Below are 21,772 nucleotides of genomic sequence, written 5' to 3' on the forward strand. Positions count from 1 at the left end.
TATGCCTAGAAATCTCAGTTATGTAGAGCTTGATGTAAAACCCACTGAAGTTGCTGGACACTTTCCACCAGTTTGAGTTTATTTAAAATGTCCATTTAAATTAATATTTACAGGTCACCAGGGGAATGAAATGTACTCAGTTTCTCAAAGAACACCTTAGAACTTGCAATATTTTTTTGATCTTTTCTCTATACCCTTGTTTGCTTTGCCTATTATTCTACCTACACTTGACTAAAGGGATCTTTCAATACGATGCAGCCTCCAGTAGGGGAATGCAACCTACTGTTAAGGATGCTGTAAGACTGCTCAAAAATAGTCTCAAACTGAAATGTTTGAGTCTTATTCATATTAATAAAAATGGAAATATCCTGAAAAGTAGGTGCTTATTAAAACAGCATAAGCTCTTAAAAAAGTACTTGCATAAACAACTCACATAAAAGAAACAAAGGACAAAACTTTAAGACCACTGTGATAAGAATTTAAGACCAAGAATTGGAGCAAGCGGTACTGGTTTTTGTTGGTTTATTTTTCCTCCAAGAGTTATTAGTTTTAATCCTGATTAAATACATCCTTGACTAACAAACTTTTAATGCTGGAAATATGCAAAATTTAGCCTTTAAACTATGTGTGGGAGATCTGCAAGTACAATGTTGGAATCTGCTACATTAGTCAGAAACATAACAATTTGAATGGAGGAGGGGAAGTCTTACATCCCAGATGGGTTGAAGAATCTGGTGTCTGATCAGTTAGTTTTATTATTAATATATCTGTAACAGGTAGAATCAAGAAAAAAGCAACAAACTTTTTTAGGGTCACAGAAAATGCTAGTGCTTATTTGTGAATAGTTTAGTTTTAATGCTTCATGAATGTACTACTGGAGAGAAAATTTCACTTCACATTTGATTTATTTTTTCATGTATCACAGCTCCTTCCTCCACTCATACTTTAGGTTACATTTTTCATGTAATTATAGGAAAATAACTTGATGTACCATTCTTTGTCATATCTCACTGAGCTGTGCACATTAAAAGCCTCTGCAGCTTAGTGGAGAGCAAAAATGAAAATAACAGAATAAGTCACATAACCTAAGTCTTTGCTCATATATTGAAATAAAATGAATTTGAGTTATATGTAATTCTTGAGCATATGTCATTAGTTTATTTGGCTGCAGATCTCCTTTGTGCATTGCTGTTTTTCATAAAGAACATTTTGTCCATTTATATTTATATATATATATTCTTTGACAGAGGAAGAGTTCTTTGTATTTGAAAATTCTTATGAACATATATTTTCTTCTCCTCCTCACATCTGTTATGGAAAGAAACAAAACAAAACCTCAGCTTTTTGGATTAGTTTACCATATAAAAATAAGTGTGAAGCATAGAAAAAAGTCCCATCAGTAAAATACTAATAAGACATTATGAAACGCTGTGAATGACCTGTCAGATGTTATGTTCAATGACACTTAGGTTACCAGAGTCTCTATTTCAGCAAAGCACTTGGGATCAGTGTTAGGGTATGCTGGGCATTGGGATTTGTGGAAGGCTGGCTGTGTATAATGGTGGGAAGGGTTGAGGCACAAGCTTGGGAAATGAAGTCGTGCAAGGAGAGGAAGGAGGCTCATCTCCTTTCATGCATGCGTGTGCAAGTATTTGTACACAAGGCTTGTCTTGGAGCAAAGCACTGCTGCCATATGACCCGTGGGCTCACCCAAGCCAGTGTTGGTGCCCAAATGAACACAGCAGCTCTTGCCTGTAGCTGCAATGGGTACTGGATATTGAAGGTGAGGTCTTAGGGATGTACAAGGAAGAGCAGAAGACGCTTTGTTCCACTTTCAGCTCTGCTGCACACCAAGCCCATGTACTGAAACTCCGGGGTGTACGGCTTGTCATTTTAGAAGTGCACTTTTTGCACTTGATTTGTGTGCAATTTTCACAAAGGCAGTGAAGTGTGACCCTCTTACTCCTTATTCCTAGGGCTCATGTATGAAAAAATGATCTGACAGTGTTTCTTTTTCCCTGTTTGTCATTGACAAGGGGTAGATGTGTATCACGTTTGTGATGCATCACTTAGACCTGTGATAAAATGTCACATTATTTCTTTCTTCTAGCAATCCCTTTGTGTAACTGACCCTTATTGCACTCTGCTTAAATAGAACAGAGCAAAATGATTGTCATTTAGCAGAAACGTTATTTTATCTTAGATTTTGCTTCTGATTTGATGTACAGGAACAAACTCAAAACAGTTAGAAATCAGTGTTCAATGAACAGCTCAATCAAAATATTTGAAGAAAAACTTCACTATCCTGTTGGCTTTTGATATTTTCTTTTATAGATCTTTATCCATCCTTCTTCCTACATTCATATCTTACCTGGTAATACACTAGCTTAGTTAAATACTTTTGCTTTGATTTTAATTCCATCATTATGAGCAATGACCTTTTCTTTTAACTTTAGCTCTTTCATATCTGAAAGAAAGATGACACATCAGTAATATACGTAACTGAATTATGACATTTTTATTGTGTAGAGATATGAAGAGATTTTTTAACATTGCTTTTACTGTTCAAACACTTCAGCCAAAATTTTGGAAGTAACTAGCCACTTTGGAAGCCACAAAGGCTTTGAAGAATTAGGCCATTTTAAATCGCTTTACACAACAAACCTTGAGAGAAGACAAATTCTTTACATTTACAGAAAAGGAATAAATCTTGGATTTTAAAAAAGATGGTTAGTGATACAGTATTTCTCTCTATGATTCACAGCTGTGAAGACATGTGTCTACTGCACAGACATAGTAATCTTGTAGTCCAAGTCAATAAAAAAGATCTTGCATTTCAATCTCCAGGTCAGCTCAGAGGCATAAAACAATTGCTCTAGTCTGACATAAGTACAAACCAATACAGGCATGGGATTTTTATTGGGCTGAGGACTGTCAGTTTTCTATGAGCTCTGCCCAGTGAGACAAGTACACTCCAGGTATCGGCAGCCACCGCTGCAGCAGCCTTCACCTGCGCCCTTCACCTGCCTGCGGCTGTGTCCAGTTCTGAGACTCGGAGGGGTGTCTCTGCACGGTCTGCTGGGGGGGGGGCTGAGTCAAGCACCTCATCCTCTCTTGACTGTTCTTCCTCTGCTTCCATTACTGAAGGCTTTGCAAGAGAGACTCAGAGTCACCTCGGCCACAACGTCTTCCTTGCAATGAAGAAAGCCCCAGCTACTTTCAAAACTTGGATCAGTATGTTTTGATTCCATACAGATACTGCCTTTCTTCTTCCGCCTTTTTTCTTTGATTTCTACCGGACTATCAAATTCCTACTGGATTATCCATTTTCCTCAGTCTTGTGCCCATACCCCAACACCGTATTGTTTTATTAAAGATTTTCTTTTTGCACTTATTTTCAATTCTTAAGCCTACCTTGAAAAATGCATATCTCCTTTCTAAACACTTTCCCTTCTATTCTTTTTTTCATTTGTGTGTACATTTCTGAGTTTATTAATTTTCTCAAATCCTCTTGCACTGCTGACCAAAGAGCAGAGTTTTCAGCAAGTTAGATTGTTGAGTTATTATGACTGTTTTCTGGCAAGCAGTGCATCAGATCACACAAAAATAATGACACTTTTTCATTTATACAACAGCATGCCAAGAAGTCTGTAGGCACTATCAAAAGATAAACTGAAGTATAACTTGAGATGAAAAGAAAAGAATCAGCACAAAAACGAATTAATTTCCAAAATAGTTAAGGAATTAAAATATTTGAAAAACAGCAATAATGAAGAACAGCAATTTTAATTGCTAGAAAACTTTAATAAGAGCTTGGGCATTTGGTCTACTACTTTCATAAAATTACCTATTAAAATTGCTTATTTAAGTGCAAAAATCAAAATAATTTTTGTTCATGTCCATTAGTTAAATCAATTGTTCTGTCCAAATCAATTTCGGGTTGTGTTTTTAAACTTATGATATGCTTTTCACACAGAAGTGATGATAGCCTCTCTTCTACTGCTCTCTTAGTATATTTATTTTTCAGGAAAAGATTCTCATTTGGTTTTCATATATCTATATATTTCAGCCAGTAGTTAAGAGGCTTTTGGTCTCTGTGATTTTTTTTTTTTTAAAAGCTTCATTTGAAAAATCACTGCTCCCCCCAACCTTTGATTAGTTCTGTTAACCATTTCATCCTTTCCTCACTGATCTTTTCTATTCTATTTCTAAACCATTTCTTAGCACCTCCTCTGTAATTCCTACTTGCTCTTCCATTTTTCCACTCTGCTACATCCTCAGTTCACTGGAGAATTTTTACAGTTCTCCTGAATCATAACTCTCAAGAACAGCCAGATAGGGACACACTATTGAATAATGAAACTAGACTTGTTTAGATTGATTACTTTGTACGCTCTATGACCTCAGTTTTTTAAAATTGAGAATTCCCTTAATGTCTTATTCTGAAAAACAAACTCAATATAAAAGGTCATCCTGAACTGATTGTATGATCAAGAGTCCTGGAACATGTGGGCTAAGAAAAATATCTAGTTGATTTCCATCTCCAGTAATTTCAGTCTTAAAAAAAGAATATAAAAATATTTATTGTTACATTCTTAAAGTTTCAGAGCTACCCTTTTTCAGTCACCAAAGCTTCCATATAAATAAAAAAAAAATCTGAGTAATTAGAATACTAACTATAGGTTGCCATGAAATATTACTAAAACAATGCATTTTCTGACCTACCATTAAAATAATGTAACAAAAAGTAAGCTAAAGAAGAGAGGCCACAGTTTCTGTCTAGCCATTCTGTTGTATAGCTCTGGTTATGCTATTCTAGTGAAACTCAAGCTGTAATAAATCATGGCATCTTGCAATGACAGTTTCAAATGAACATGTTTATTGGGACAGACAAGTACATCACTAAGAGTGTTATTTACTTCAGGCACTGACATACAGTACCAGCTGTTGGATTTAAACATTGACTCAGTCATTGCAGCTGAAAACTATGGGAATTTTTGAAATCATACACCAGTATGAGAAAAAAACATGGGCATCATAGCATAAGTAATACAGATTTTTTTTTCCAACAGCACAGAAACCATGAAGTTTGTGAGAAAAAAAAAGGCACAACAAAAATTCCTCCTGATCTCTAATAACAAAAAAATACCACATTTAGATCAAGTGTTAATATTGTGATTATAGTTTTTAAGGAAGTTTAAAGAAATTTTTTCCTTGAAAAATCAGTGGCTAAACTTTAGAGGCTTGCTGAATTTCATAGCTTTCTTCAGGTATATACCCAAACCACCTCTAGCCACCATTTTTCACAAGTAGGTATGTTTGCCTGCAGGCCAAACACAAATGCAAGATGGGTTTTCTTGTGTAAGTAGTCTAGAATGGAAGCACACCCAGCACTGCTGCGAGCTGTTGCTTTACCACCGAACATGGGGACCTAGATCATGCAGAGATGTGGGGAATCAACCTGAAAGGCAGGGAGTTTGTGTTGCCAGTAGGATAAAAAAACAACCCTGACTCCCCCAACCCAGAATAAAACAACCAACCAACCAAAAAACCAAAACAAAAACCCAAACCAAAACACACACAGGCGATAGGAACACAGTATGAAATGTACTTTGAGGTGGAATACTTGAGGAAGATGGTATACCTGTTCAGGCGGTGGTGGTTCCAGTGTCTAGAATTGTGAGGATTTCATCAGATAGGGATATCCAGCATGGAAGAAAATAGCTGCTTCAAGAAGGTATTAATAGCCTCGTGGGAGGAAAAAACCTGTTCTACAGGAAGGAAAGGAAGTGACAGCTACCTCATACCTAAAAGAACTGTTCAGTAGCTTCATCCAGGTCCCCTGTCCTTCAAGATTAAGGACTGTTGTGTGGTCCTGAGAGAAAAGAAAAATGATGACCAGAACAACCAGGTGAGAGAGACTAATGCCTCAATACTGAGAGGATTTTTGATAATCTAACATCAAAAAATGAAGAATGAGATAGTTAAAGGTCCCCTTCTGAGGCAGTGAATCCTATCTAACAAGCAGTCCAGGAAGTATGAAGCCTAACTGGAACCAAGTCAAAGATATTAAAGATATATTGCCAGTATTAATGCTGCCTTTTGGCTATGTCTTATTTAATCTTCAGTATAAGCTACTTTACTAATTACTCTGGACAGTCATGTATCTTCCTTATAGAAGACTGACGTGATGACAGTCCTCTACTAGTGTAAGTCAAAGAGATGAGTATACAGCTGGTATTATTAGTCCTTCAGCTTGAGCACACAAGCTTTGGCAGTGACTTACAAATACTGCAAGATTAATGTGTGACTCCATAAATGGTTGATATGAAAAGCAAAGTTAAAACTTCGGTTTCCTTTCACAGATGATATTCCATGAAGCAACACCACTGGCAAGACATGAAGTTCCAATAAAAAAAACAACCCCAACCCCCCAAAAACCTACAGTCTTGTTCTGTTGTGGTGGGTTAACCTTGTCTGGGTGCCCACCAAGATGCCCTCTCTCTTCCCTCCTCAGCAGGACGGGGAGGGAAAACATGATGAAAAGCTCATGGGCTGAGATAAGGACTGGGTGACTGCTCACCAATTACGACAAATGCTGTCACAGGCAAAACAGATCCGACTGGGGGAAATTATTTTAATTTATTGCCAATTAATAAAAAAGTAGGATAGTAAGAAATAAAAACAAAAGTAAAAGCACCTTCGCCCCACCCCTCCCTTCTTACCAGGCTCAACTTCACTCCCAACTCTTCTACCTCATTCTCCTGCAAGTGGCACAGGGGAATGGGGGTTGCAGCCAGTCCATAACACTTTCCCTGCTCCAGTGTGGGGTCTCTCCCACAGGATACAGTCCTTCATGATCTTCTCCAGCATGGGTCCTTCCCACGGGCTGCAGTTCAAGAGCTGCTCCAGCATGGGTCCTTTATGGGGTCATAGGTCCCACCACAAAACCTGCATGGGCCCCTCTCTACAGGCCATAGTGCCTGCCAGGAGCCTGCTACAGTGTGGGCTGTCCGTGGGCTACAGCTGCCTTCAGGGCATATCCACTGGCTCTTGCGTAGGGTCCTCCACAGTCTACAGTGCGGATATCTGCTATACCGTGGTCCTTCATGGGCCACAGGGGGACAACTTGCGTCACCATGATCTTCCCCACAGGCTGCAGGGGAATCTCTGCTGTGGTGCCTGGAGCACCTCCTCCCCCTCCTTATTCTCTCAGCTTGATGTCTGCAGAGTTGTTTATCTCACATTTTATCACTTCTCTCTCACAGCTGCTGCACAGGATTTTTTACCCTTTCTTAAATATGTTATCACAGAGGTACCACCAGTGTCGCTGATTGTCTCAGCTTTGGCCAGCGACGGGTCCACTAGGGCTGGCTGAAAGTGGCTCTGTCAGACATGGGGCAGCTCCTGGTGTCTTCTCACAGAAGCCACCCCTGCAGCCCCCCACTACCAAAACCTTGCCACGTAAACCTAATACATCTATCCTGGACTTAGTGAAGAGGGATTTAACAGATTTGGCAGAAATCCACCAGAAAGTAAATTATTTATTTATTATTTATTTTTTTAATTTATTATTTATCTTAAGAAACTGTGAAAATATAGAGAGTGGAAAGAATACTAGAGGGGAAAATTACTATAGAGACTGGAAAAGCAAGACCTTGAAGAGAAGTGAAGCCTTTTATGCTGAGAAACAGAAGCATGGAAAAGACTGCAGTTACTAAAAAGAAAGACTTCTGTTAACCCAGTATCAAGCAATACAAATTCTTGAAATATACTGGAGTACAGTTTATCTTCCAAATGATCTTCCACATTCAAAATCTCATGTAGCGCTTTACGGTACTCAACATCAAATGTAGAATAATACCTCACTGATAACTTCTTTGGTTTCTAAAATAAAACAGGTGAAAATAATTTGTATGGAAGCAGTTGTACAACTATATTCTTCATTACTCTAGGGCAAAGGACAGACCATGACAGCAGAGTAAAGACAGCAACTTTCACAAAAGCAGACCATAATCTGAAGGGGGTAGGTGGGGGAGCAATCTATAAGTGTGTTTTATATATCTGAAAGTATATTTTATACCTATTAAGTTGTTCTACAGGAGAACTGGCAGATCCTGAAAGTGACAGCATTAAAAGGACGGCAATCAGACTACTCTAATTCAAAGGAAAGACAGTTAATTCAATAAATTACCAATCTAATCAGAAATGCATCAATGTTAAGGGAAAAAAATGGAGAAAAATTGCAAACGGACAAAAATACTGTTGCCAAAGGGTAAGTATAAAGGAATGACAGAAAAATGAAGACATGAAAATAATCAGAAAGGCTAGCTATAAAATAAGATACAGCAAGAAGAGGTTTTGTAAACACAATAGAAAATGAAATCAAAAGGAAGTAAAGTCTTTTATTCAACAGGAAAGGAGAACAAAAAAGAGATTATGCACAACAGACAAAATTCAATACTTTCTTGGATTTTTTCATTAAAAAAAGAAAGAAAGAAAAAGGTAGTTTTGACCAGATACTTCACACAGTGAGTTTTATCACAAGGATAAGTATGTTGGGGAGAATTTGAAAAGAGCAGGTTAAAGAATATTTAGATAAATGAGTTGAATTTAAGGCATAATGGCTTGATAAATTTATCTTTAAATGCTTAAAAAAAAAAGTCTAACCAAAGAGATTTATAAAACATCAGTGGTTTTCTTCAAGAGATTACAGAAGACAGGTGGTTTGAAAAAGAAGAATGTGAAAATCTGTATCAACTATCAAGAAGTGAGAGGTGGAGCAGTAGGAGGTAATGTAAAAGAATTACAGATCATGGCACCTATCTTGAGGAACTAGGAAAGAAAGAATTATTGATCTATTTATATTGAGAGAGAATAAAATGAAAAAGACAGACAGTATAGTTTTGTCACAGTTCAGATAGTGCCAAAGCAGTCTTACTTTCTCCAAGATGGAACTTGTACCAGGTTACAGCAGAATATGTAACTGACTTCAATAAGGCTTTTCCTATTGCCCCATGGGACATTCTCAAAAGCAAACTAAAGAACCACAATCTAGATTTAAAAAAAGTGAGTACTCACTGCTTTATAAACTACACTCCAAGTAGTTATCAGTGTTTCCTTCATAGTGAGAGGGTATTTCATCAATACAGCAGCTAGAATAAAAGCAGAACATGGCAATAGGTGTCAATGATGTAAAATTTAATGTCTTTGGGAAAGAGCTCATGGTGGAATAACAAAAAGGCTCTGTGGGAAAAAGCGAGCCTGAATGGTTAAAGGGAAAGTCATATGGAAAGACAAACTAGAAGAGAAGAAAGGAAAAATTACTCTACATATGGATAATGCACACTGTCTACACAGGTAATGGAAGAGGTCATGAACACAAACATTGTGCTTTGAACTTGACTAAATATGTCAGTTTGATGCCTTATCCAATAAATTTTGAAGATTGTGGCTTTCAGATGTTTACTCTGTATATCTAATTGCTTACATTTGGTGAGGGAACACTGAACCAGAAGCTTCATAGGCAGCCTGTTAAACAGTGCTGCTGCTAATATTACATATTCTGTTCTTCATCTTTGCCATCAATTTCTTACATATCTTTCAGTTTCATCTGGAAGCGGACTGCTTAAAAATAAAGTGATATAAAGTGTTTCCCAGCAACTACTGCATCACTTCCAGTGACCTTCAAATTACATTTAACATTTGTCTTGGACAAAACTATAAGGCTGCTCAGTGCTGTGGACAGGAAGATTCATCTGGTGCTGTTAACCTGATCAGTAGCGAAATAAAAAGTCAACTGAGCTTACAACCCCAGGAGAAAGTTAAAAAACACATTAGTTGGTTTAACAAAATGATAGCAGACAGAGAATCTGTATCCAAGGGTATAAATTATAGTATCTTAGTAAGCCCTGTACATCATACACAGTCATAAACTACTCACACTGTATTAGTTTAAGGACAATCTCACTTTTGTTTTCTTTTACTTCAACAGTTCCTTTGCTTTGTCTCCCAGAAAGAAAACAAAAAAATGAGTCTGCAAGAGTCAAAAGCATACAAATTATTATGGATTTCAAAAAAAGAGAGATGTCATGTGGTGGGGAGATTCATTCTATGAGCTTTAATTATCTGAATATGTGTCCATTAGTAGAGTGTTTGGCGCAACAAAAGTAGATCAGTAGACTGAAATAGATGGTGCTAAAGCTCCTGAGCCTTATTTCTGTTCTTCCTTATGCCTTTTTCAGAAAAAAACCTGGTGCCTGCTATTTAACTTTCCTTTTTAATCCATGTTTAGATAACATCCACTGTACAACATCACCCCCAGTGATGATGTGGTAAACTCAGTCCGTTGGCTAAGCAGCTTTTCTGGAAAAACACCATAGTGAGCTGACATCCAGCTTCCTGCATCTCCTTTTCTCTAAGGTATAAGGAGATATATAGAGTGACTTCTCTGGGAGTCTTTGCACGGGATCTGCTTTCCCATGGTCACCCACAGATGTTCTGAGCACAAAGGATGCACGTTATTCCTTTAGGACACAGGGTCTGCTTTGTCCTCGATGCTCTTTTTGACCTCCTTTAAATATTAGTATGTGGCTTTCACTGCTGCCTCCATTAACCCTCAGAAAACCTCACAGGCCTAACTTGAGCAGGCTGCTGGAGAGAGTATAGTGGACAGGTGCTGCAGTGTGACGTTTAGAAGAAACATTGAAAGGAGAATGCTGGCAAGGCAAGGTGTTATTTACTGCTTCACTACATAGCAGGAGATAAATGGGAAAAGAGACTGTGTAAATGATTGCTGCTGCTTAGTGGAGGCACCCTTCGTAAGGGATAGGAAAGTAGTAGGAAGAGCTGGCTGCTTAGTCCCTAGTGACAAGAAGTTTACTTTATGTGGAAGAAACCCTTCCCTTCTCCTTCAAATGATATGTTAGCTTCTGTCACATCCCTCCAACTTACCTCCTTTACAGCTTTCCACTGCAATTACCAAATAGTTCTGTGCCAAGGTATTGGAAACCACTGAGAGAATGACAACACCCATCCATGAGCCACCAGTTCCCAAAGACTGTACTCCTGTCCCAGACAGTCTTCGCAGCCACATGTCTTCAGTCTCAGAAGCTACCTCTGTCCTCCTCCTGGAGTAATCTAGAGGTCAGTGTGGGCCTATTCCCACAGAGAGCAATGGAAACTTGTCTTTACAGCCTGTCTCCCTTGCATAGACTGAAGGCAGACTGACCACAGCCTTCAGGACTAAGATGGGCCATCCAGACCCCACAGCACAGGGTTCCCACCCCATCTTTTTGGTACCACACCTCAGGGAACACACATACCACAAGGCAGAAAGATGATGAAAGTCCGAAGGAGAGGAACATCTGCAGCTAAAGAGGAAGGGGTTCAAGCAGCAAAAGCTTGTTTCCTAAGAAGGCCAATATGGTCCATTACTTGCATATAAATAAACAGTAGCTGTTAGAAGAGGGATCTAAATGTGACCTAGACTTTCACAAATTCATATGGTCCAAATTATAGAAATTCTAGCAAGATAATACGGCCCATCAGGGACTAACATCAACAAAAAGTAGCCAGCATGTTACATCCAAAATCTTGTTACAGGCAAAAAGGAACAAGCCATTTTTAGAGCTAAGGATTTTTTTGTTAACCCAATTAGTATTTTCACACTCTAGTAGTCCAAATAATCTAATAAAGGAAAGCCTCAATAATCCAGTTTAAATTGTTATATAAAAACTGCCTAGTATCTACCTCTTTTCTCTCATGTTACAACTGTCCTATCCTGATTTGAGCCCATCTGTGTAACACAAGTAGGCAAAATAAGGCACTTAGATGTGTCTGTAGGAAAAACGTAAATGACTGATTTGTATTGGTCATTAGCCATAAAGAAATAATTTTGAGCTATTTTACTGGGTCTGGCTGGGATGGAGTTAGTATTCTTCATAACAGCCCATATGTTTTGAGTATTGATGAACAGTGCTTGCACAGGTTGAGGCTTTCTCTTTTTCCTACTCTGCTCCCCACAGCAAGTCGACTGGGGGTGGGCAAGAAGTTGGGAGGGGACACAGCTGGGACAGCTGACCCCAACTGACCAAAGGGATATCCCATACCATGTGACGTCATGCTCGGCAATATAAGTTCAGGGAAAGGAGGAGGAAGAGACGATGTTCAAGGTTATGGCATTTGTTTTCCCAAGCAACCATTAACACATGCCGAGGCCCTGCTTTCCATGAAGTGGTTAAAGACCTCACCACTGATGGGAATTAGTGAATGAATTGCTCTTTTTGCTTTGCTTGCACATGCAGCTTTGCTGATCGCTGTTAAACTGTCTTTATGTCAAACCATGAGTTTGCAGCTTTTGCTCTTCTAATTCTCTCCTCCATTCCACTGAGAGGGGAATGAGCAAGCGACTGCATGGGTGTTTAGCTGCTGGCTGGGGTCAATCCATTGCAACTATTTAGTGTCCTAAGTAAATAATTAATTAATAATTAAACAATATCTAGAGTAGAAGGCCATACCCTGTTTTGGAAAAGCATTGAAGTTAGAGGATTTCAAACAGTTTTGTAATGTTTTGAAGAGCTTTTCAAGTGGGAGGTTAAAGCAGCTGTCAGATGATCCAAAGTTTTCTCCAAAGACTGTGAAGAAATGAGCTGGAGATAGTGATGTGTTTTCTTCTGAAAAAGAGGATGGAGAGCAATTGACTCTCTTCCACCATAGTCCAACAAACAGGAGAGATGTCAGCTGGTATTATTTATATGCAAGCAGATAATTAGTGTCAGTGTCAACCAGGACCACTTTTCTGATACAAACAGAGACGATATCATAGTATAGCTAAAGCTGCTCAGGTCAGTGCAATTCATTCTGAGAGGAAGAGGAATGACTCATAATGTGGATTTTTCATACCTGTAAGATGGTATGAAGATGGTTTTCTTTGATATCCTTCTCTCTGTCCTCTAGCCTGGTGGGACGGTATGCCTTTGGGGAGAAGTAAAAGAGATTTTTTTCTCTGGATATTTATCTGTGAAGCTTCTTCATCTCATTTTAAGGAGGTTTTGAGTTTATTTAGAACAATTTGGTAGCCTTCAAGTGTTATTTAACCACAAGCAAACTAGATGTAAAAAGTGTGACTAGTAACCTGAAGTTTTCCATCCTGATTATCATGTCTAATTCAAGGCACTATTAACAGTTTCAACAATACTAAGATATCATTAAAGCTCCAAGTAGCTGTTACAATGCTATTTCATTTTTTAATGTAGAAAACAATACGCTAGCGATAGAACTGTTTTAGCATCACGCACAGTGACGGTACACAGTCTAAACGTGACATTCTTAGAGGAGAGCAGAAATTATGCTGTCCTGGTACATAGTTACCAGCATGTGCAATGTGAATTTGCAAATAATCAAAGGAAAAGTCAAATAGTCACCATTAGTAGCTGCTAAACTGGAAAGAATGCTATTAAATCAGATAATCTAGTTACACAAAAGAAGATACAATAAAGCTTCAGTAACAATCCTAATGACACTACCTACATTTTTCCTAAATTTTCTTAGTCATAAATTATGTTGATTTGTTCCACAGTTATTATGAAAGGCAGACTGTTTTTCTGGGAACCCTTTGACAACACTGTTTATTATATTTAGATATCTGTGAGTTAGTCAAATATTTTTTAGGTATAGGAAAGAAAGGATATGTTTTGCCTTGTTTTCTCTGCAGAAAATGTTTCTCACAAACAAAAATATTTATCACAATTGTATTTTCTCTTATACAACTGTGGAATGGAAAATCGTTAAAACTCCTGAGGCATTTTTTCCTCAACATTTGGATGAATAAGGCAAGGAGTACAGGAATCTGCATATGCCCTTGCATTTGAATACTTCATTCAAAGTACGTCATTAAAGCTAGGACTATAATTTTGGAGCTGCTTCAGAGTTTTATTGACTTCGTTGGCTAAAGGAGATGATCAAGCATTGTAATATGTTGTTTCTGCTTGTTGAACTGGTAAAAGATTCTGGATAGTATCGTGCAACAGCAAACATTTTCTGGAAAATAACCTGATCCTTAGCTGCCAGTGCAGAATACTTTTTCCCTCTTCTCCATGTGTGCTTAACTGGATAGCTGAGTTGAAATCTGTAAAGTTTTTGGCTCTTATTGGCCTTTGCCAACTGAACATTGCACAGCACAGCTAGCTGTGAAATTCGGACTTACTTAGGAGTGCTTTTTGTTCTAGTCTAAATGATTGGCTCCATTCTATGTTTTGAGTGTAGTTTTAGTACTGATGGGAAGCAAAACTCCTTTCCTTCACTCTTTTTCACAAATATGTATATTAGCCAAGCTGGTGTTTTTCTGATTGATCAGAACAGAGATGAATATTGTGCATATTCTCTCCGCTTTGGCTGTGCAACAAGATATTGTAATTCTTACCGTAAACTTTCTCATCACAAAGCAGTTCTTTCAGAAACTCTGCAAAAGTATCCCAGCAGTGATTTAGTGATTTTTATGAGTTATCAGTCATATGCCCAAGAAATGATTCTTCAGTGGTCTTTAGTTAACCATTCCTTTAATATCAGTTCTACTTAGTTAAGAATAAGCTTTGGACAAGTACAGCCACTTTTTTATGAGCTCACCATCAAATCAGATACCTGAACATATATAAATTTGTCATTGCGATCCTAGATATCTATGAACTTTATGCTATGTGTATATGTTGCAAAAACATATAGTTAAAATTTGATCACAAAAAAAATGTATTTAAAAAAGCCCAAGTAAAATTTTCTTGGTCATCAGTGTTTACTTCAGTCATTTACATAGGGTCCTAAATATGCTCTAGGCAATGTGATTTCAGTTTTGGTTTAAAAACAACACCGTATTTAGTACCATATTTTCACATTTAATTTTATTACATTTCGTTTTTTCTCTTTTTTTTCCTCTCAAAAGAAAAAAGTTTTCCATTCCTTGTAGTCCACGCTGCACCTCCCTGAAACTATAATAAACAGCCTATTGTGAGGAATATTCTATCACATTCACTCTTTGTCAAGGGTCATTTATACAGCTGAGATACTGCATCAAAGGCAATCTATGCTTCAGAGAATATACATTTGGATTCCAGTTCTGGGTTTACTGCATGTTAGATGATATCCGAGTGTTTAAAATTCACAGAATGATGATATCTGATCCCTCCCTATCCCCACAAAAATAAATGGAAGCTTAGAACAAAAATTAAAAATTTGATTTTTTTTTTATACTCTGAGAGATGGAAATTGCTTTCAGTTTGCCTTGAATGTGGAAAAATGGTCACAAATAATGAAGTAATAACTAATTTAGTCAGAATTTAATACAACTTTCCTTCAAGTAACTGGAGGCAGGAACTTCTGTATATTCTTACCAATGTAACATTTCACTTTCACAGATTAATACGGTTTTAAACATCCAGCTTTTAAAAGCTGATGAGAAGTTATGACCTATCTGCTGAGCTGCCATGAATGACAACGTAGTTGCTGTTAGGCCTGTTCAGCTGTTAGGTAGAATTCATTAAAATGCTTTTATGGCTATTTAAACTGAAATGTTTTGCCTCAGTTGTGGTGAGCTAACAGTACATACATAGTTAAGGTAGCTCTGTCACCAGGAAATAACTTAAGGCTGCTGTAACTTGATTGTTTTACATTATGTTCCCATATTCTTATATTACCACTACTGTAAAAAATTTTTGGCTGTCCTTTTCTTCATATCCAATGAAAGTATTGCTTTCAAATTATTTCTAGTACTAAGACATGATATTTCATGAAAACAATAAGACATGTATCTTGATGCTTGTTACCTGTGTCATGAATTATTTTAGTTGGTAAGAGTCACATTAAGCTACTAAAGTATATGTCATGGTCAAATCTGTATGATAAATAAAGTAGGTTCACTTCTAACAAATATAATAATAAATTGACTGGTCTAAATAGACATTCTCAAAAAAAACCAGTATAAACACTTAGGGCATAAAAATGACATTGTTAAGGTGTTGAAACAGACTTTTCACCTCACTTCTGTGCAGCATCATAATTTCCCATCTCACTTAGTCTGATTAAAGCAAAAGTGGTGATTCTGGCATCTCCCTGCACACAACTGCAAGTTCCTGCTCTCCCTCTGTTGTTGCTGTGGTATTTGTATGGATTTTTTTTGTTCTTGTCCTTCGTTTTTTGATTTTTTTCCAGGTGGATTAGGAAATTCATCCAGCTGAAAAATAACCTAACTTCCCATGTGGCATCATAAATACTAGTGCTAGCACAAAGAAGAAAAAGAGAGCAATAGAAATATAGAGATAATGTACAGGAGACTGAAATATTCCCCTTGGTAACATTCCACCTTTAGACTTGCTTAAAGAGATTGTGAAATCACAGTCTTTCAATAATCCTACAATTACTGTAGACACAACCACTTAAATTCTACACACATTTTTCAACAATAGGAATAATATAATTTATTCAATTTTTTGTCCAAAACCTTGGGGTAAGCCTCAAGGTTTTGCATAATGTTACTCTATTGCTCTTCATCTGCTTTTCATAAACAGCAGGTATTTAGCAAAAGCAGTATTCAGAGCCCATTAGTCCACTGCTGTGAAATCCAAAAGGTCTCCATAATCAGGTGAGGCCTCCTAATTTCAGAGTCTGTTAGCTTCTCTTTAGTAAAGGAATGTAAAAGAGGAATGGGAATCTATTTTGCCTTTCGAAGATTTACATGAAGCTGGCAACAGTTAACAGATGTAAAATATTCTGCCTTCTTCACTCCAGTGAACAATCACCTCGAATAAAACCCAAGTTGTCACTGTGTCCAAATCAGTGTCATTTCTGTTTTTCAGCAAGCAAGTAACGTAAGGCTGGCAACACAAGTAAATGAAAGAGTCAGCTTTCCCTGGGACTTGCCTCCCTTCAATTCCTGTCAGCCAAAACCCATAGTTATTTGCAGAGGAAGGAAAAGAGTGTAAGTATAAACAGGCCCAGAGGTAAATAGGGCCTTGGCAGGAATAAGAGCAACTGTCTAATGCCATTCAGAAAGTTAGGCTTAAGGAAGTGTGTTCATGCTGAATGGATTATGTTTTTATTGTTTATGAAAATATTGTGGAAAGAGACATTGTCCTCACTGTAAGAAAGGAAAAGTTGTAAATTTTGCATTTATCTAACTGAATAACAGAACTGAAAAAGGAGGGAATGCTTGAATCTGACACTTTCTACCATGTACAGCATCCCCTATATCTGGTATCTTCTAGTTAAAAAGTGAAAGCATTCTCACATTTGAGAGCAGGCAGAGAAAGACCAGTAGAGTTTAAATTGCAACAGTACAAGTGAACACAATGTGCAAGCTTTCACAACATCTGTGTGTCTAGTGAAACACCTAGCCCCCTGAAATTGTTGCAGATCAACTAAATATCTGTAAGTGAAACCTCTAGGAAACTAACACTTGGGAAAGTCAAACCTCCAAGAGGTTAGACTCAATGCATTAATTTGTAAGCTTTGCAAATTTTGCAATACATTATACCTGAGTATAAATCTTACTTGATCATTCCTAGGGGGTGCAGAAATGTCATTATCGCTATTGTAAAAATAAGATGAGAGATATTTACAGATAAAAGAAGACCCATTTAAGAAGTTTGTGGTAAAGTTTAGGTGGGAAGTAAGATCTGCAACCTACTATATGCTACCACACAGTCTTAGTAGATCTCTTCTTTCAACCTTCCTTTCTTTTTTTTGCCTTTTTTATTAAAAAAACACCCAACAAACAAAAAACACAGATTATTTTTTCTACATGATTTCATCTGCAGAGTGAGACTGCTATTGTTTACTCACTTCTGCAAAGGCACACATGAAATTAAATCAGGTCATATAGAGGATATATTTTAGAGAAACTGAATCTTGGATGTTTTTTTGACAATACATGAAAAATAGCTTAGAAATGTAATAAAATCACATGAAAGAATGAAACTTCACTTTTCTCACAAATATTTAAAACACATAATGGTACAGCATATGATTTCCAGATGGAGGTATACAAAATGTCTCTAAATATGAATAATTTGTACTTGAATCTTTTATTCTTTGTTAAATCCTTTCAATTTTTTATGGTCTTTGCAGCACCCCTCTAAACATCCCACTGTTTGTTGCTGTCTTTCCAGTGGTCAGGTGTCTGGAACTTTTTTTAATATTCCATTTGTGCTTACACTAAAGCCAGAGAGAAACAGACTATTAGTTTTTTTTCTGCATGACAAGACCTGCACATATCAGAATTGTTCTGGAGTTTTATAAGCTATACCACACTGTAAACAGGTCCAATTTATGCCCTGCTATCTTCCTTCAATCCGATTTAACAGTATTGCTTTGGTAGCCTGTATCTTTCCATATTAAAACTCTGTTGCCCCTTTTCTGTCTCTATTCCCAGGCTGTCTTTCAGCACTTTTTTTGCACCGTCCACAGCTTATTCAGCATACAGCCCATCAAGTTTAGAATTGTTTGAAAGCATTAGTAACATTAGCATTACTTTCTCTGCCAGATTACTGAAAAAAATAAAAATAAAATCAACCAAGAAAACACCACTTCTGCAGTACTCCCTGGGTTCTTTTCTTCATTTCTTATAATATCATTTATCATCATCTTTTTTTGGCAGATCAGCACTTCCCCTTCACAGCAGGCAAGGATTTGTATATATTGATCCTTTCTGTGGTGCCTCTCATCTCTACTTAATGCTAAACAGCTATTCTTCTGCTAAAGGACTTTCCTCCTTTTTCGAAGCCCTATTTGCCATGCGTATCGTGTTTCTGCGATACATGCTTTCTGCCTAAGAGGGTCCTGAATCAGTAGGAATCTCCATGCATGATTTTGAAAGGGATTGCTGGCTGGCACCCTTGCCTAGGCTACTTCATTGCCTAACTGCATCAGGATAAACTTCCTGTACTTGCCTGCTAGTAGCACATCTCTTATTTAGATTCACCAAAGGCTGTATATGCTATCTCAACTTGCAGAAGAAAGATTAACGTTCTGCCCAAAAGGGAGTGAAATGATGTCTTGGAAGAGAGAGGAAGGTATAGCATAAACAGGCAGACAAGTCTCAGGAGCTTCTGGGAAATACTGACTTTAAGAAGTGGTATTGCAGTTGGAGTCAGTAGACAAAAGCATACCATAAACATGCTGAGCTGGGGCTGCTAACAGCCTGTAGAGGGGCACAAACTCCCCCCCAGCTGTGAGTGTCAGCGTGTGGCAATGAAGGGCAACATCCCAAGCAAAAGTCTGAAGACCAACAGTAGAGAACTGGTTTATGACTGCTGATGGCAGTCCTCAGTCAGATGAAATCCTTCAAGAGAGGACTTTTAGCTCACACTTTACAAAGTAGTGATGAATATGTCTCAGAGTTAATTGCTGTGTTACAGCCTTATAAAACCAGATACCTTGCCTCTTGGGTTTCTTTCTGCTCACCTCAGTCAAGGTAGGAGCTAGTAAACAGCATTGTCCAGAAGAATGAAAGATGTCTTAATATATTTGACCTTCCATTGGATGTTTTACCAATCATAATGTCTAAGCAACAACAGAGAACTACCTTTTTGTGAGCTGAGAGTTCAACAGTGACGTGTTTTCTGCAGCATTCTGTTTAAGGTGCCCAATTTTTGTAATTGTCTTATTCAAGGATGAGTAGCTGCCCTAAGAAGAACCTAAATAACCTTATCTACCAGATATTTTATAGATATTTTCTTAAGGATGACACAATATTTAAAATCTAAAGGAACTGTTACCAACCCATTTTTGAAGAGCACTGGACTTGTGAGACAAAAACCTAATTTTAGAGTGAAAATTAATGTAACAAACACTATCTCTGACTTTTAATAATGTGTTTATTTGCTTGGAAGTTCATGCTTATAGATTTAAAAAAGAAAATCAAAAGGTTAGTTTCGTTAGCTATTTCAGAAGAAATGACAACTAGTTTTGGATATATGTTATTTGGTGTAATCTGCTGATTGAGCAGCTGGTTAAGCTGTATTAAACATTAAGAGAACAAACTAAGGGAGATGGAATAGTACAATGGCATGAACATTAAAGACAAATTAGCTGGCTGAATAAGCCCAAGAGACAATGAAATAGGCCTGGTCTATAATAAATGTCAGTTTCATTATTTGAACATAAAACAGGACTCTTCAAAAATCACAATCAGGAAAAATAACAATAAGTATCTGCCCAAATTGTGGCAACGTCAAGGAAGAGAGATGTAAATGTATGTCAACAGCTACAGGAATCAGATACAGAAACAGGTGAACAGCTTTGACATAATTGCTGAAGAATTTCTCCAAAGATGGAATCTCTAAAAGACTTTTTTGAGTCAAAAACTGTGAAGTCTTAATGAAGGCATCTACATCCCTATTGTGCTTTGAGCACAACTGTGTCAACCTTCATGTACAGAGAAGTAAGAGGAATCAGGAAAGGCATGGGAATTACAAAAACATATCCTAGAGGTCTGGCTCTTCCTTAAATTCCCTTATCCATGCATTTAGAAGATGTTTATTTCAGTGGCTGCTGGTGGTCTAGAGGGAAGTCATCACAGTCCTGGACTTTGACTCTTGAAAGACAGAATTATTTGGAGCCAATGAAGACCAAAACAGCTCTTTCAGTACTTAAAGGGGGCTTATAAGAAAGATGGGGACAGACCTTTTAGTAGGGCCTGTTGCAATAGGACAAGGGGTAATAGTTTTAAACTAAAAGAGAGTAGATTCAGACTAGATATCAGGAAGAAATTCCTTACGATGAGGGTGGTGAAACACTGGAACAGCTTGCCCAGAGAGGTGCTAAATGCCCCATCCCTGGAAACATTCCAGGTCAGGTTGGACAGGGCTCTGAGCAACCTGATCTAGTTGAAGATGTCCCTGCTCATTGCAGGGGGGTTGGACTAGATGACCTTCAAAGGTCTTTTCCAACCCAAACTGTTCTATGATTCTATGATTCTCTCAGGTATCAAAAGGACTTTAGGTCACTGTGGTAAATAAAAAGGTATATCCAAGTAATATCCACATATGAGATTTGTAAACGTTTTGGTTGTTTTCTGCTCTATAATTTCTTTCTTTTTCATCCTTGGACTTCTTTTTTTCCGTGCAAAGTACCTCTTTCTCTCCTCCCAAACTGCTTTCTGTACCCTCTGCTTCAGAAAACTTTCCTCCTCCTTGTAGAAATTAAAAGACCCTCCAATGTTCTCAGCATGGTGCTGCTGGGGCTTAAACTAATGAAAACATAGAAGCCCAGGAAGCAGAAGGCTGGTGTCACCAAATGCAATAAATGCAAGACTGCTACTCAGAGTGGAGCAGTCAAAGACATGAATGTAAACCAGAAAGAACTTTTCTTGGTATGAAGTTTGAAAACAGATGGTTAGGTCTGTGGGTAGGCAGCAGCAGCCTTTAGTAAATACTGAGGACATACTGTAGAGAGTGAGTACCTGGTAGGGTTGGAGATGTGCCAAGTCTGCATTAATCTGTGATTCTTTTCCACTTTAGGCTAGCCTTTGACTTCATGATACAGTCAGACTAACTCCCCCAGTTAAACACTTTCCTCAATTGCTTGGATCTGAACCTTGGATTCCCATGTCATAACCATTGCAAATAGGTATCAAACTCACCAGCATCAATGAGTATTGCCTTATCCGAGAGTTTATTAACAAAGAAGATAAAAATCTACTACTACCATGAATTATTTCAATGGATCAAGAAATAGGTACAAGGATCTACCAGCTCTGATGTCCTTTCTGATGCAAAGGAACAAA

Source organism: Mycteria americana, chromosome 1 (genome assembly GCF_035582795.1).
Source record: "Mycteria americana isolate JAX WOST 10 ecotype Jacksonville Zoo and Gardens chromosome 1, USCA_MyAme_1.0, whole genome shotgun sequence".
NCBI classification, from domain to species: Eukaryota; Metazoa; Chordata; class Aves; order Ciconiiformes; family Ciconiidae; genus Mycteria; species Mycteria americana.